General features: G+C 50.4%; 1 protein-coding gene across 1 annotated transcript in view; it reads left to right on the top strand.

Moving 5' to 3' along the window:
- Nucleotides 1–17,532, top strand: part of LRRC52 (leucine rich repeat containing 52) — a 441,852-nt gene that overhangs the window by 416,463 nt on the left and 7,857 nt on the right. The gene's annotated exons all lie outside the window — the stretch shown is intronic.

The raw sequence follows: 17,532 nt of genomic DNA, 5'->3' as shown, positions 1-17,532 counted from the left end.
GATAGATAGATAGATAGATGATGGATAGCTGGATAGATGATGGATAGATGGATAGATAGAGGGCTAGATAGATAGATAGATAATTGATAAATTGAGGGATAGAGAGATAGATAATGACTAGATGGAGGCATAGAGAGATAGATAGATGGATAGATAGAGGGATAGATAGAAAGATAGATAGATAGATAGATAGATAATGGACAGATAGATAGATAATGGATAGATAGCTAGATAGCTAGATAGATAGATAAAATAGATAGATAAAAAAGGATAAATGGCTAGATAGACAGTCAGACCGATGTCAAACACATATATAATGTCCCAGCTCCCTGCATATTCTAAGCTGGCACTCTTTAGTGACTTTCATGTGGCACTAATGGGTGCCTATCCTTGTATTTAGCCAAAAAAATAGAAAATTAAAAAAAAAAGCGACATGGGGTCCCCCCATTTTTGATAGCCAGCTAGGGTAAAGCAGATGGCTGCAGCCTGTAGACCACAGCTGGCAGCTTTACCTTGGTTGGGGATCCAATTTGGAGGGCCCCCAGGCTCTTTTTTATAATTATTTATAAATAAATAATAAAAAAAAAATATGGTTCCCCCCAAATTTTTTCACCAGCCAAGGTAAAGCGGACAGCTGTGGTCTGGTATTCTCAGGGTGGGAAGGTCCATAGTTTTTGGCCCTTCCCAGCCTAAAAATAGCAGGCCGAAGCCACCCCAGAAGTGGCACATCCATTAGATGCGCCAATCCTGGCGCTTCCCCCCAGCTCATCCCGTTGCCCTGATGCGGTGGCAAACGGGGTAATAAATGGGCTGGATACCAGATGTGTAATGTCACCTGACATCAAGCCCAGCAGTTGGTGATATAATGGCGTCTATCAGATACCCGACATCACCAACGGTCAGTAATAAAAATAGAAAAAAAATATAGACGACAAAAAAAATTATTTGAAAAAACACTCCCCAACTATTCCCTCTTTCACCAATTTATTGTAAAGAAAAAAAAATCCCCTGCAATCCATTTTGGAAGTTCCACGATGACTCTGGACCTTCTAGAATATGGGGGGCACACTCAGGGAACGTGTCCCCCATTTTCTAGGAGTGCAGATCCTCCATGTGAGGAGTGTGGGTGCAAAGAATCTGCACCTACCCTCCCCGGGTCACAGCAGCAGTGTGCGTGCAGCCAGCGCAGCTCCACAGCCGTTCTCACTGAACACAGGAAGATGAGCTGACAGTGTAGCGCCCTGAAAAACCAGGTAGTTGCACATGTAGGCCCCCGCATAACACCAATTCCACGAAGGGTTAAATCAGCCGACCTGAAACTCTAGTCACCACCCTCAGGGAAGGACGGACACACCAGTGGGCGGGACCAGGTGGTTAGGAAACGCCCACCTAGGGGTCTGGAGAGCCCGGGGCAGGAAAACAGAGCAGATCAGTTAAGGCAGAGTTCGAGTTAGGAGTGAGGTCTGGCAGGTGCCAGGGTTGGAGCCCTGACACCTTGGCTAGGTGGCAGAGGGTGGCCAGAGTCTGCAGGAGACAGGAAGACAGCAGCCGGGGATTCGGGGTGGACCGGTACAGGGTTGTAGCCCGCCGGTAGCGACACCGAAAAACCAACCCGGAAACCGCGTGCACAGAGGGGGTACTTGGACCCTTAAGCCAGGACCGGCCCCGACGGCCTAGCTAATTAACCAATTAAGGGCAGGATTTTAGGTCTTGTCCCGACCTAAGTCCCGAAAAGTAGACAACCACCCACAGAGAGGGATAGGGCCACCGCCAGGGCCCTTAGATCCCAAGGGTCAGCGTCAGACGGGCATGGCTCCCAACCAAAGGACCGGGAGCGGACTCCCGTGTTTCACACTGGAAAGTCCTACCTACAACACACTGAGTGCAGAGGAGAGAGACTTTGACTACCAACCTGGGTGTGGGATCAGATAAACCCGTCTGCGGCAGCCGGCCACCATCCCCTTGGTTTACCACAGGACTTGTGTGCTTCATTCGACTGTGAGTAACATCCCTGGCCTCACTGGGTGCGCTGGCCCCTGCAATCACCATCCTCAGCACAAAGACATTGGGCCCCGGTACGTCCATCCCTACCTACGGAGGGGATAACATCCAGCTGCCAGTCCAACGTCCCCGGGAGCCTGTTAGGGCCAGGTGGACGGGCAGACCCAGGAGGTGGATCCACTGGGCCGAACTCCTTGATGAAGGCAAGGGGTCCGGTAGCCGGAGCACTACGGGTAGCAGGACAGTCCGTGCATAAGAGTGAAGAGTGGAATGGAGAAGTCCCTGGGACCACGGAGTCACTGATGGTAGTCCGGGTGACGGAGCTCAGGTTCGGAGGCCGAGATGTTGTCAGGCAGAGTCCGGAACCGATGGAGCGAGAGGACGGGTCACCACAGGGATCAGAGATGGAACGGACTGACGGGATGGCAGATAGTCAGGGTTCGGGGTTCGGGAATCGGCAGGACCGGATGGCGAGGCAGGAGCGGCTCTAGAAGAGAGATAGGTAAGTATACACAGAGACACAAGGAGACCTGACTCCTAGCTTAGGAAACACGAAGAACAGGCCCCGCCCACTTGGACAGTAAACCCCTTTATACCCTGTACCTGTGTGTTCAATTTCCTGTCAGTGGACTCTGGCCCTTTAAGAGAGGGTCAATGACCGCGCGCGCGCCCTAATGCGCATGCGCGAGGCCCGGGTGCCAGAAGCCAGGGCAGGGAGCGGTGAGCAGGAAGCAGGAGAGCCGGGCTGGGGCTGAGTAGCCGACGGGCGCCGGGAGCGGGGACCGGGCCGCCTGGGGACCGCAGGCAATGGAGGCTGGAGACCGGGGAGAGAAGCAGGGAAGCCGGGGAGCGTGGCAGGTGAGCCGGGGAGCAGAGCAGGGGACCCGGAGAGCGTGACAGAGCCCCACAATGGCAGCGGTGGTGCTACATCTCACCACATACCATGGGTGGCATCCCAGACATTTTACAACCAATCACGTATAAATACGTCCCCCTTTTATTCGGAGTGTCCGCGCGACCCCCGGGTCCGGAAGACCCCACGAGCTGCACCATAGATCCGGATCCGAGCAGCACCGGCTGCTGGCACGGGGGCGGAACAACAGCATGCGCCTAGCGTTTATTGTGAAGGAGGAGGGATGCAGGGGATCAACTCTGCAAAAAGAAAAAAACACAAGGGAACACCGGGGGGGTATGGGGGTGACTTAGCTGGACACGGGGAGGAGTTTATTGTCACATGTGTTATGGCACATGCAACAGAAATCAGAGGAAGAGGGTAAATGCGGGCGGCAGGTTAGTGTGCGTGCTGTCATCTTGGATGAATCAGGAGGAGGCATAAATGCAGTGAGGCACCTTCTATAGGCTGTGCCTATACTGTTTCTGCCTTTTCCCATCCATTTCAGTCTCTTCCTCAGTCACCACAACTCACCGACGGGTCCAACATGAAATTATTCTGGTTTCCCATAGACTTGCATTGGGTGTCGAATATTCGCGAATACTCGAATAGCGGCGAGGTATTCGTCGGATATTCGACGAAGCGAATAATAGGGTATTTGTTAGGACCAGGAGGATGGGTAGGCCCAGTAGGTGGATCCACTGGACTGAGCACCCCACAGAGGGCAAGGTGCCCGGTAGCCAAAGCACTACGAGTAGCAGGACAGTCCGTTCAGAGGACCGGAGTGAAGAAGTCCCTGGGACAACAGAGTCTCTGAAGGTAGTCCGGGTGACGAGGCTCAGGTTCAGAGGCCGGGATGATGTCAGGCAGAATCCGGAACCAGCTGAGCGAGGAGGTCGGTCACCACACCAGGGATCGGAGATGGTAGGGACTGATGAGATGGCGGACACTCACCGTCCGGAGTTCTAGAACCGTCAGGACCAGTTGGCGAGGCAGGAGCGGCTCTACAAGACAGATAAGTCAATACGAGACAAGGCACAGGGGGACCTGACTGCTAGCTTACTAAACACGAAGAACAGGCCCCGCCCACTTGGAAAGGAAACTCCTTTATACCCTGTACCTGTGTGTGTAATATCCTGTCAGTGGACGCTGGCCATTTAAGAAAGGGTCAATGACCGCGCGCGCGCCTTAACGCGCATGCGCGAGGCCCGGGTGCCAGAAGCCAGGGCAAGAAGCGGTACACAAGAAGCAGGAGTGCCCGGCAGCGGGCTCAGGCTCGCGGAAGGGTGCCGGGAGCGGGGACCAGGACGCCTGGAGGATGCAGGTGAGGGAGAGGAGGCAAGGAGGCTGTGGAGTGGAGGACCGGGGAGCGTGACACGGGAGTCGGGGAGCGTGGCACGGGAGTCGGGGAGCGTGGCACGGGAGCCGGGGAGCGTGGCACGGGAGCCGGGGAGCGTGGCACGGGAGCCAGGGAGCAAGGCACAGGAACTGGGGAACGTGACAGTACCCCCTCCCCCACGCCCCCCTCCCCGCAACCGGGACAGGAAGGCATGTATCAGGGGAGTACCCACATTCTCCCGGGGTTCCCAGGACCTATCCTCAGGACCATACCCAGCCCAGTCCACCAGGAAGAACTGCCGGCCCCACATGGTCTTCATGGCCACAATATCCCTTACCACATAGATGTCATCGTCAGCAATAGGAGGAGGAGCAGAATGGACATCAGCGGAGAAGGGACCAAGGACAACCGGCTTGAGCAGGGAGATGTGGAAGGAGTTGGGTATCCTCATCGTGGCCGGGAGCTGCAACTTGTAGGAGACCTCATTGATCTTGCCGATGACTTTAAATGGCCCGATGTAGTGAGGACCCAGCTTGTACGACGGTAGCTTCAATCGGACATATTTGGAAGCAAGCCAGACCAGATCTCCTGGAGAGAAACACGGAGGATCCTCTTGTCCGCGTGTCTCTTTATCCACGGGGAAGCGCATCTAAGGGACTTCTTGACAGAGTTCCAAATTGTTGAGAAGTCACGGACTACGGTATCAGCAGCAGGGACATCCGAGGTAGAGGATACAGGTAATGGGATGGAAGGCTGAAGTCTGTAAACAACATGGAAGGGAGAGCTGGAGGAGGACTCACTGACGTGATGGTTATGGGAGAATTCAGCCCAAGGAAGGAGCGTGGACCAATCATCGTGATGGATGTTAACGTAGTGGCGCAAGAAGGAGGTCAGGATCTGATTGACTCGTTCCACTTGGCCATTCGACTGAGGATGGTAGGCCGAAGAAAAGTCCAGAGCCACTCCCAGATGTTTGCAGAGAGCCCTCCAGAAGCGCGAGGTGAACTGAGTTCCTCTGTCGGACACAATGTGTGCGGGAAAGCCATGCAACCGGAAGATGTGCTGTATGTAGGCGTCAGCGAGCTCCTGGGCAGAGGGCAGTCCAGCCATAGGGACGAAATGAGCCATCTTGGAGAAACGATCCACCACGACCCATATGACCGTGTGTCCGGAGGACGAGGGCAAGTCTGTAATAAGGTCCATTGCATTGCAATGTGTTGCCACGGAACGGAGGGAATTGGCAGCGGCAGAAGACGACCATATGGCAGGTGTTTGGGTGTCTTGTTCCGAGCACAGGAGGAGCAGACTGAGTCGAAAGACGCGACATCCGTGCGAAGGGATGGCCACCAATAGTGCCGGACAATCGTACTCCATGTTCTCTTCTGACCAGCATGGCCGGCTATTTTTGAGGCATGGCCCCAGTGAAAGACTTTTTGTCTGTCGGTTTCAGAGACATAGGTCTTCCCAGGGGGTATCTGAGCCAGAGTGACAGGAGCCACCGGAATGACTTTACTTGGGCAGATGATGAGCTGGGATGTCTCCTCCTCCTGTTCCATGGGCACGAAAGACCTGGACAAGGCATCTGCTCGCACGTTCTTATCCGCGGGCCGAAAATGGAGTTGAAAATCGAACCTGGCAAAGAACAAGGACCACCTGGCTTGTCGTGGGTTCAGTCGTTGAGCAGACCGCAGGTATTCCAGGTTCTTGTGGTCAGTGTAAATGATCACGGGGTACACTGCTCCCTCCAGGAGGTAGCGCCATTCTTCCAGAGCCAGCTTGACTGCTAATAGCTCTCGATCACCGATGGTGTAGTTGCGTTCAGGCGCCGAGAAGCTCTTGGAGAAGAATCCGCAAGTGACCATCTTCCCGGTGGAGGACTTCTGCATGAGCACTGCCCCGGCCCCAGAGGAGGAGGCATCCACCTCCAAGTTGAACTGTCGGTTTAACTCAGGACGATGGAGCACAGGAGAGGAAGCAAATGCCCACTTCAGGGAGCCAAACGCGGCGTCGGCCGCAGGTGATCAGTCCTTCGGATTAGCCCCCTTCTTGGTCAAGGCAGAGAGAGACGCAGTCAGGACAGAGAAGTGAGGGATGAACTGACGGTAATAGTTCGCAAAGCCAAGGAAACGTTGAATCGCCTTCAGTCCGGAAGGAGGGGGCCAATTGAGGATGGAAGAGACCTTCTCTGGGTCCATCTGCAGGCCGGTATCGGAGATTACGTAACCCAGGAAGGGAAGAGACGACTGTTCAAAGACACACTTCTCGTACTTGGCGTACAGGCGATTCTCTCTAAGCCTTTGTAGTGCCAGCTGCACGTTCTCTCTGTGGGTCTGTAGGTCCGGAAAGAAGACCAGGATGTCATCCAGATATACCACCACACAGACGTAGAGAAGGTCCCGGAACACGTCGTTCACTAGTTCTTGAAAGACTGCCGGTGCGTTACACAGTCCGAAGGGCATCACACAATACTCGTAGTGCCCATCGCGAGTGTTGAATGCGGTCTTCCATTTGGCCCCAGAGCGGATGCGGACCAGGTTGTAGGCACCACGAAGATCCAACTTGGTGAACACACGAGCTCCTCTAAGCCGATCAAACAATTCGGGGATGAGCGGCAGGGGGTATTTATTCTTTACAGTGATTTGGTTCAATCCCCGGTAGTAAACGCAGGGGCGCAGGTTGCCCTCTTTTTTCTTAACGAAGAAGAAGCCTGCTCTAGCAGGAGAGGAGGATCTCCGGATGAATCCCCTTGCCAGGTTCTCAGTGATGTAGCACGACATGGCCCTTGTTTCAGCAGGGGACAAAGGATATATCCGTCCTCGAGGTGGTGTGGTTCCCGGCAGTAGGTCGATGGCACAGTCATAAGGACGATGTGGCGGCAGTACCTCTGACTCTTTTTTTATCAAAAACGTCCGCGAAGGACCAATAGGCCGAAGGCAGTCCTGGTAGGGACTCCGGGACCGGAGGTCGTCAGATGGGCTGTATGGACTTCAGGCAGTTTCCGTGGCAAGAGGGACCCCATCGGGTAATTTCGCCAGCACGCCAGCTGACCGACGGTTCATGTGTCCGTAACCAGGGGAGTACCAGCAGGATTTGATGAGACATGCGCGGGAGGACACAGAGAGTGATTTTCTCGGTGTGCAGGGCACCGATACGTAGTTCTACAGGCTTGGTGATCCACGAGATGGTGTCAGAGAGGGGTCTCCCATCTACAGAGGCAATCACGAGAGGTTTGTCGAGTGGAATGACGGGCACCTGCTACTTGTCCACTGTAGCCTGCTGGATGAAATTGCCTGCTGCCCCGGAATCGAGGTACGCTTCTGCCGTGAACCGCATCTCTCCCGCTGTCACTTGAACAGTCCACGTAACCGGGTCTGAGAGAGTCCCAGTACCTAGGGTGGCCTCTCCTACCAACCCTAGGCTTTGGAGTTTCCCGGCCTCTCTGGACAGGAACGTAGCAGGTGTATGCCCTCTCCGCAGTAGAAGCAGAGGCCCTTGGCGAGCCGTTCTGCTCGGCGTTGCTCGGACTGCCTCAAACGGTCAATCTGCATGGGCTCGTGGACAGAGACGCCAGATGACGCCGACTGAGGAACGGCGGGCTTCTGCGGAGGAGTGGAGTGCCGTATCGGATGTCTCTTGCGGGACACCTCTTTGGATCGTTCCTGAAAGCGGAGGTCCACGCGGGTGGCTAGAGCGATCAGGGCATCCAGGGTGGAAGGAACATCGCAGCCTGCCAGCTCGTCCTTAATACGACCGGAGAGTCCTTCCCAGAAGGCGGCGGTTAGGGCCTCATTGTTCCACCCTAATTCTGAGGCCAAGGTGCGGAAGCGGATGGCATATTGACCCACCGTCAAGGTCCCCTGACGTAGCCTGAGGAGTGATGAGGCGGACGCGGTGGCACATCCGGGTTCGTCAAAGGTGGTTCAAAAAGCCTGCAGGAATTCCTGGATGTTAGTGGTTACAGGGTCCTCCTTCTCCCACAAGGGGTTCATCCAGGCCAGTGCCTCACCCTCTAGATGGGACATCACAAAAGCCACCTTGGCTTGGTCAGAGGCAAACAGATGCGGAAGCAGCTTAAAGTTTAGGGAGCACTGATTCAAGAATCCTCTGCAGGTCTTAGGATCTTCGGCATACCGGGGCGGAGAGGCCAAGTGGAGTTTAGAGGCTTCTGAGGAAGCTCCCATGGGAGCTGTGGACGTGGACTGTGATGCCAGGGACGTGGCTGTTGCTTGCAGCGTATTTAGGCGGATGTCCACTGAGGTCATGAAGGCTAGCATGCGGGATTGGGTCTCGCGTTGTCGTCCGAGTTCCTGCTGCAATCCGGCCAGCTGGGACGCTAGTGCTTCAGCGGGATCCATGGCCTGTTCTTGCTGTTAGGACGAGGAGGACGGGTAGACCTAGGAGGTGGATCCACTGGACTGAGCACCCCACCGAGGGCAAGGTGCCCGGTAGCCGGAGCACTACGGGTAGCAGGACAGTCCGTTCAGAGGACCGGAGTGAAGAAGTCCCTGGGACAACAGAGTCTCTGAAGGTAGTCCGGGTGACGAGGCTCAGGTTCGGAGGCCGGGATGATGTCAGGCAGAATCCGGAACCAGCTGAGCGAGGAGGTCGGTCACCACACGGATCCAGGGATCGGAGACGGTAGGGACTGATGAGATGGCGGACAGTCACCGTCCGGAGTTCTACAACCGTCAGGACCGGTTGGCGAGGCAGGAGCGGCTCTACAAGACAGATAAGTCAGTACGGGACAAGGCACAGGGGGACCTGACTCCTAGCTTACTAAACACGAAGAACAGGCCCCGCCCACTTGGAAAGGAAACCCCTTTATACCCTGTACCTGTGTGTGTAATATCCTGTCAGTGGACGCTGGCCCTTTAAGAAAGGGTCAATGACCGCGCGCGTGCCCTAACGAGCATGCGCGAGGCCCGGGTGACAGAAGCCAGGGCAGGAAGCGGTACACAAGAAGCAGGAGTGCCCGGCAGCGGGCTCAGGGTCGCGGAAGGGTGCCGGGAGCGGGGACCAGGACGCCTGGAGGACGCAGGTGAGGGAGACGAGGCAAGGAGGCTGTGGAGTGGAGGCCCGAGGAGCGTGACACGGGAGCCGGGGAGCGTGGCACGGGAGCCGGGGAGCGTGGCACGGGAGCCGGGAGCGTGACACGGGAGCCGGGGAGCGTGGCAAGGGAGCCGGGCAGCGTGGCACGGGAGCTGAGGAGCGTGACAGTATTCGATCATTCCTAATATGGATATATTTACAGTTTATCTCTATGTAGCTGAATAATTTGCTTCTGGGTTCTCAGCCTGCAATACAGGACAAGATTACCAAAACCACCTGTACCTCTCAGTCTAGGCAGTGGCTCAATGGTAGATCTGCTGTCTATAGCCAAATAGTTCATGAGCTCAAGTTACAATGAAACCAGAGTAGAATATTTCATTTTTATACTCCACTGAGAGGGGGAGGAGCCGGGACAAGATCAGTGAATTGGAGGACTGAGCCAATCAGGATAGTCCTGCAGAATCTGCGACGGTTGGGAGGTATGCTTAACCCTTTCACAACCAATGACATACTGGTACGTCATATTTTTAGGTGACTTAATGACCAATGATGTACCAGTACGTATTGGCGATTGCAGGGGTTCCTGCACTGTACTCCCACGATTGCCACCAGATCACCGGCTGATCATACAGCTGGGACCTGGCTCTCACTGCCAGGAGCAGTCCCAGTGCCGCTATAAGCAGATGAACCCCCTAAATGCTGCGATCAATGCGATCACAGCATTCAGTAAGCAGGGAGAGGAATCATTTACCGCTCCGTGGCAATTGGGCCCCTGTAATGCGATCACGGTGACGCTACAATGGTAACCCAGGGTTGTCCCAGTGATGACCCCGAGTTACTGAGCTATGGATTACCTCACACACCATGCATCCAGCATGGTGTGTGAGGCGAAGTATCAGAGCCGCTGCTGCAACTCTGACACAATGAACGAAATGATTATTTGATCCCTTACTGATTTTGTAAGTTTGCCCACTGACAAATACATGAACATTATGGGTGGGGCCTTTTTTCACCTATTTCCCTTGTGAAAATTGAAAATCTGGAGGTAAAACAACATTTTAGTGGTAAAAATGTAATTATTTTTTGCTCATCGCCCAATAGTATAAAATTTTGTGACGCACCTATAGTGTTAATATGCTCACTGCACCCCTGGATGAATTAATTGAGGGGTGCAGTTTGTAAAGTTTGTAAAATGAGGTTACTTGAGGTGGGTTTTGCTGTTCTGGCACCTCAGGGGTTCTGTCAATGTGACACGGCACCCCCACACCATTCCAAGTAAATCTGCACTCCAATACGGCGCTCATTCCCTTCTTCACTTTGTACTGTGACTCAAAAGTAGTTTTTGACTACAAATAGAGTACTGGCATACTCAGGAGAAATTGCACAACAAATTGCATATTTCAATTATTTCCCGTTACCCGAGTGAATTTAAAACACTTAGCCTTAATGCAAAATTTTTGAGGTTTAAAATGTATTTTATCATTTTTACAACTCAACATTCTAAAATTCTGTGAATCCCTATGGGTTCCAGTTGCTCATCAACCATCTAGATACATTCCCTGAGGGGTCTAGTTTCCAAATTGGGGTAACTTGTGCTGGAGCTCTATTATTGATGCACATTAGGGGCTCTACAAACGCGACATGGCATCCACTAATCATTCCAGCCAATTTTGCACTCAAACGGCGCTCTTTTCCTTCCAAGCTCTGATGTGCACCCAAACAGTTGATTTCCACCACATATGAGGTATCAGCATACTCAGTAGAAATTGTACAATTAATTTTATGGTGCATTTTTTCCAGATAACCTTGTGAAAAGAAAAGCTATTTGGTTGAAGAAACAATTTTGTGGTATTTTTTTATTTTTGTATTTTCCCAGCTCAATGTTATAAACTTCTGTGAAGCCGCTAAGGGTTCAAGGTGCTCACCAAACATCTAAAGAAATTCCTTGCGTGGTCTAGTTTCCAAAATGCTGTCATTTGTGGAGGAGCTCCACTGTTTAGGCACATCAAGGGGTCTCCAAATGCGACATGGTGTTCGCTAATGAGTCCAGCTAATTTTGCTTTCAAAAACTCAAATGACGCTTCTTTCCTTCTGAGCCCTGCCATGCTCCCAAACAATTGATTTCTATCCCATATGAGGAACCGGCATACTTAGGAGAAATTGTACAATAAATTTTATGATGCACTTTTTCCTTATACCCTTGTGAAAAGCTATTTGGTTGAAGTAACAATTTTGTGGCAAAAATTTATTTTTTTGTTTTCACAGTTAAACATTATAAACTTTTGTGAATCCTCCGGGGGTTCACAGTGCTCACCAAACATCTAGATAAATTAATTGGCCTAGTTTCCAAAATGGGGTCACTTGTGGTGGAGCGCCACTGTGTAGGCACCTCAGAGGGTCTCCAAATGCGACATGGCGTCCTCTAAAGATTCCAGCTAATTTTGCTTTCAAACATTCAAATGGCGCTCCTTCGATTCTGAGCCCTGCTGTGCACTCATACAAATGATTTCCACCACATATAAGGTATCCATGTAGTCAAGAAAAATTGCACCATACATTTTATAGTGCATTTTTCCTTATACACTTGTACAAAAAAAGCTATCTGGATGTAGTAACAATTTTGTAGTAAAAAATATATATATATTTTAATGACTCAAAGTCATAAACTTCTGTCAAACCCCCGGGGATTCAAGGTGCTCACCAAACAACTAGATAAATTCCTTGAGGGGTCTAGTTTCTAAAATGGGGTCACTTGTGGGGGAGCTCTACTGTTTAAGCACCTCAGGGGGTCTCCAAACCCCCTAGTCTGCTAATAATTCCAGCTAATTTTGCCTTCAAAAATTCAAATGGAGCTCCTTCCCTTCTGAGCCATGCTGTGCACCCAAACAATTGATTTCCACCTCATATGAGATATCAGCGTACTCAGGAGAAATTGCACAATAATTTTTTGCTGCATTTTTTCCTTATACCTTTGTGAAAAAAGCTATCTGGTTGAACTTACAATTTTGTTTAAAAAAAAAAAATATTTTCAGAGCTCAACTTTATAAATTTCTGTGAAGCCGAGAGGGTTCAAAGTGCTCACCAAACATCTAGATAAATTCCTTGAGGGGTCTAGTTTCCAAAATGGGGTCGCTGCACTGTTTAGGCACCTCTAAAGCTCTCCAAATACGACATGTCCACTAATGAGTCCAGCTAAACTTGCTTACAAAAATTTGAATGGCGCTCCTTTCCTTCTGAGCCCTGCCATGTGCGCAAACAATTTAGTTCCACCACATATGAGGTATCTGCATACTCAGGAGAAACTGCACAATAACTTTTAGCAGAACTATCAGTATGGCAAGGGGACAAACTGTTGTGGCCATAAACATTGCTGCAGTTCAGTGTGAAAGTTTTATTTTCCTCTCATTAGGGTCTGGTCCAGGGCTGTGATGCCCCCGTGTCTGTAGGTGAGACAGGACAACAGCTCAGGACAAGAATGAATTCTCACCGCCACACAATTAAGGAAAAAAGAATAGATCTACCTGTGGCCAAACATTTTTGTAAGCAAGACCACAGCATCATGGACATTAAATTGCTGGCATTGAAAGGAAACTTCAAGTCCCAGAGAGATAGGAGACTATGGGAGTACAAACTTATGATGACCTTTGACACATTCAGAGCAGGAATGAATGTGTCACATGGATTCATGTCTTTTTACATCAATTAAGAGATGTGCTCCTCAGACCATCCGGGAGCATCACAGCCCTGGACCAGACCCTAATGAGAGGACAATAAAACTTTCACACTGAACTGCAGCAATATTTATGGCCACAACAGTTTGTCCCCTTGCCATACTGATAGTTCTGCTTGACATAACTTGTTTTATTTATTGCCCCATTCTATGTCCTGTTGTGTATAAATATGTGACTCTTCAGATATTGTGTTATATTGAGCCTGAAGAAGAGACCTGAGTAGTCTCGAAAGCTTGCTATTATTACCATCTTTTTAGTTAGCCATTAAAAGGTATCAACCACTGAGGACTTCAGTTCTTTCAAATGTGATGTGATCCCTAAAAAATGGTTTTGCAAATTTTGATGAAAAAATTAGAAATTGCTGATGAACTTTGACCCCTTCTAACTTTCTAACACAAAGAAATCATGTTTCAAAAATTGGGCTGATGCAAAGTAGACACTTGGTAAATGTTATTTAGTAACTATTTTGTGTGACATAACTCAGATTTATGGGCATAAAATTTCAAAATTTGAAAATTGCGAATTTTTCAAACTTTTTACCCAATTTCCGATCTTTTCACAAATAAACGCAAAAAATATTGTCTAAATTTACAACTATGATAAAGTACAATGGACATGAAAAACAATGGCAGAATCACCAGGATTCATTAAAGCATTCCAGAGTTGTAATCTCATAAATTGACAATGGTCAGAATTGTAAAGAATGACCTGGTCAGAAAGGCGTTTTCAGGCCCGATGGCGAAGGGGTTAAAGGGACTCTATGTCACGTCCCCATCAGAGTCCGCTCCTGCGACTTCTGCTCCGATCGCCAGACGACGCCATGTTCCCACCATGGATAGTGCTGGTGATGGGAGAGGAGTCGGTGCCCGTGGTTCTGCGGAGCACAGTGTCACGTCCCCACCGGAGTCCGCTCCTGCGACTTCTGCTCCGATCACCAGACGACGCCATGTTCCCACCATGGATAGTGGTGGTGATGGGAGAGGAGTCGGTGCCCGTGGCTCTGCGGAGCACAGGCTCCGCTCATCCACTAGGCAGGGTTTCCCTGGAACCTGCAGTACCACTGGCTGACTGTAGTTGGCGTGTGTCTCCTGGCTGAAGTGGCCAACATTCACCTGCAGCCTATGGGAAGACACCACACCCTTCTTATTCCCTCTCCTGTCACATGATCACTGCCAGTGATAGTTCTGTTCTCCTGGCTCATGTGCTGTTTGTATTGTGATTCCTGTGCGCTGACCTTGCTTGTGTTCGACTACCCTCCTACCTGTCGTTTTTGTACCTTGCTGCCAGTTCCGGATTTGACCCCTGCTTTGTCTCCTTACTACGCCCTTGCCTGCTGATTCTGTTCCTGTTTTGCATCTCCTGGATTTTTACCCTGCCTGACAACCACGGACTACAGTCTACCACAGGTAGTGATCTCTGAGGCTCTGTGTAAATCCAAATCCCTGCACAGGGGTTGAAGGGTTGCAGAGTTCTTGGGGTCCTGCTTTGTGAGCGGCTTTTCACTAGATTCCCCTTACAGCCAGTCTGAGTCTGTGCTCCTATCAGGCATTACATTATCACTGGCCCACTAACACAGACAAAAAAAAAAATGGAACCTCTCCAAGCTGTGATGGACCAGGTGCTGACCCTGTCTGGCTTGGTGCAAGGACTTGCACAGCAGGTGCAAGAGCTCCAGTCTGCCCAGGTCCAAGCTTCTGCAGCCCCTTCCTCATCATGTCCAGAGTCCCGTCGACATCAAGGGAGCAGATCACGTTGGGGAGACCATCATGGAGAGCCTGGATCTCAGGGACAATCGCCTCCAGAGCAGCAACCGCACCTGATTGAGCCCCAGGATACTCACTCAGGTGCCCAGGTACTCCCTGCAGACCCTATGAAGTTAATGTTACCTGTCTCATTGTCTTACCAGGGAAAAGCTGTGTGGCTACAGGCTTTTACTGATTGTGGGTCTGCGGCTAATTTCATAAGCTCTGATGTAGTAAGAGAGCTGGGTTTGCCTTTGCTGAGACTGAACTCTCCCATTAAAATCTCTGCAATTGATAATACCCCTCTCACTCAGGGTGTGGTTACTTTTGTAACTCCAGAGATCTCCATGCTTGTGGGGGCTCTGCATGTAGAATCAGTGTCATTTTTTGTTCTTGAGAACCTGACAGCAGCAGTGGTATTGGGTATGCCATGGCTGCGCAACATAACCCTGTCATAGACTGGCACCAGGGTGAGAATGTGCGCTGGAGCCCTGAGTGTCAGGAGACGTGTATGTCTTTATCTGTTAACCTGACTAAAGCTGAACCTGTCCTTATACCTCATGCATTAAGGGATTTTGCTGATGTGTTCTCTGTTTCTGACTCTGAAAAATTACCTCCACACAGAGAATATGACTGCCCCATAGATTTGGTCTCCAATTCCTGACTCCCCAAGGGTAGGATTTATAATCTTTCTGGTCCAGAACGTCAGGCCATGAAAGATTATATAGCAGACAGTCTGCAGAGAGGGTTTATTAGACCATCCAGGTCACCAGTCGGCGCTGGATTCTTTTTTGTAGAGAAAAAAGATGGTGGCCTCAGACCGTGTATTGACTACCGTGAACTTAATGCCATTACTGTAAAGAATCAGTACCCTCTGCCACTGATTCCCGATCTCTTTAACCAGCTCACAGGAGCCCGATACTTCACTAAGCTGGATCTCAGGGGTGCATATAACCTAATCCTCATCAGAGAAGGGGATGAATGAAAAACGGCATTTAACACTCCAGAGGGACACTATGAATACTTGGTAATGCCGTTTGGGTTAAGTAATGCGCCGGCAGTCTTTCAGGCCTTTGTCAATGACATTTTCAGGGATATCTGTGGTCAATATGTGGTGGTCTATCTGAATGACATCCTGATTTATTCTCCTGATGCTAAGTCACATGTCAAAAATGTCCACACTGTACTCCAGAGACTCAGGGAGAACTCCCTATTTGCTAAGTATGAAAAATGTGGGTTTTTTTTTGTTGATAAGGTTAATTTCCTGGGTTATATATTGTCTGTAGGAGGCTTCTGCATGGATCCCTCTAAGCTACAGCCGATTAGGGAGTGGGTGCAACCCAAGTCTCTGAAAGCCTTGCAGCATTTCCTTGGGTTTGCAAATTACTATCGCAAATTTATTAGGGATTTTTCCAAGATTGCCAAACCCCTCACTGATTTGACTAAAAAGGGGGCTGATGTGGTAAATTGGAAGCCAGAGGCGATCCATGCCTTCTCTACATTAAAAGAATGTTTTTCCTCAGACCCGATTCTGGTTCAGCCTGACCTCATGCATCCGTTTATTGTAGAAGTTGATGCATCCGAAGTTGGAGTGAGGGCGGTGCTATCACAAGGTACTCCGTCTCTCACTCAACTTCGTCCTTGTGCCTTCTTTTCCCGCAAATTTTCCCCCACCGAGACAAACTATGATATTGGTAATCGTGAGCTGTTGGCCATTAAATGGGCCTTCGAGGAATGGCGCCACTTCCTCGAGGGTGCCAAACATAAGGTCACAGTTCTCACAGACCACAAGAACCTCACCTATCTGGAATCTGCTAAGAGACTCAATCCTAGGCAAGCTAGGTGGGCATTGTTCTTCTCCAGATTTGATTTTGTGGTGACGTTTCGGCCCGGTACCAAGAACACAAGAGCTGATGCACTTTCCCGTAGCTTCTGTCCCTCTCAGTCAGACAACATCAAACCAATCCCTATTTTAGGTAAGGGCATTGTGGTATCATCGGTATCCATATATTTGATAGCACAAATCCGTGATGCCCAAGACCAGGCCCCTGAAACCACTCCTGACCGTAAACTGTTTGTCGCTCCCCCACTTCGTCTATGGGTACTTCAGGAGTCCCATAATTCTGTCCTTGCAGGTCACCCTGGTATAGGCAATACCCTCCGACTTGTAACTAGGAGCTTTTGGTGGCCAACCATAGCAAAGGACTGTAAGGAATACGTCCTGGCCTGTGAAACTTGTGCTCGAGCCAAGACATCCCGTACCCGTCCCACTGGATTTCTCCAGTCCCTACTAGTGATGAGCGAGTACTAAAAAGCTCGGGTGCTCGAAGCTCGGGCCGAGCCTCCCAAGATACTCGTGTACTCGGGCCGAGCAACGAGCCCAATGTTCTCCTATGGGAGACCCGAGTATTTTTGTGAAATGACCCCCCGGCAGCATGGAGAAACCCTAAAAATGTCACAAAAGTCTCAGAAGAGTGCTCAAATGACATGGCAACAGCATGGGGAAGACCCCTTGAAGCATTTATCACTGAAAAGTCACAGCTGTGAACAATTTTGTCCGCGTTTTACGCCATTTTTACGGACTCACCAGAAAACCTTCCAAAATGACCCCAAAATGATTTTTCATGGCGGAAATGTTAAGGGCACATACCCAATAGTGAGATAGAGCTGGTGTATGTTACTTTTTGAGATTAATACATGAAAGATTTTACGTGAAAACATTGTGTGGCACTCCGATGTCCCTGAGAAGAGACGTACATGAAGGCCTCTTGAGTCTAA

This window comes from Anomaloglossus baeobatrachus, chromosome 8, assembly GCF_048569485.1.
Source record: "Anomaloglossus baeobatrachus isolate aAnoBae1 chromosome 8, aAnoBae1.hap1, whole genome shotgun sequence".
NCBI classification, from domain to species: domain Eukaryota; kingdom Metazoa; phylum Chordata; class Amphibia; order Anura; family Aromobatidae; genus Anomaloglossus; species Anomaloglossus baeobatrachus.
The sequence above is the reverse complement of the archived record's forward strand: the minus strand, read 5'-3'. Positions and strand labels throughout refer to the sequence as shown.